Consider the following 486-nt stretch of genomic DNA (forward strand, 5'->3'; position numbering starts at 1 on the left):
GTTTTCCCTCATACCAAGTTGTAGAGAGGCCCCAGCTAGCTCATCATTCCGAAGCTAGAAGAACCAGGGACAGGTGTGCCAGATCTGTGCCCCGAGTTAAGGAGAAACCCAGGGATTGGGGAGGAGTGGGAGGCAAGGGAAGAGTCCAGAACAGTCTGAGCCTCTAGCCCAGAGCAGACACTTCTGAGTGAAACAAGCAGCCTCCAGACGGTCAGAGGCACCCTGAGCCAAGTTGGGGGAAGCTGGCAGTGGGACCCCAGCTTTCCTAGGGTGCTGAGGGTGCTGGATAACCTCGCTGTGAAAATGCCTTTTTATAGATTCCCCACCCCCTTTCCAATCCTATTTTAATAAACACATCCTCAGGCATTATTTACAAGCTCACATAATTTACCTATGCTATTTGGCAAAGCAACTTCGCAAAAGAAAGTGAATGAATAAATACTTCATAACTGCTGGTAGAGCAGACTGGGTCCTGTAATGAAGAAA

This window comes from Dasypus novemcinctus, chromosome 7, assembly GCF_030445035.2.
Source record: "Dasypus novemcinctus isolate mDasNov1 chromosome 7, mDasNov1.1.hap2, whole genome shotgun sequence".
In the NCBI taxonomy this organism is placed as follows: domain Eukaryota; kingdom Metazoa; phylum Chordata; class Mammalia; order Cingulata; family Dasypodidae; genus Dasypus; species Dasypus novemcinctus.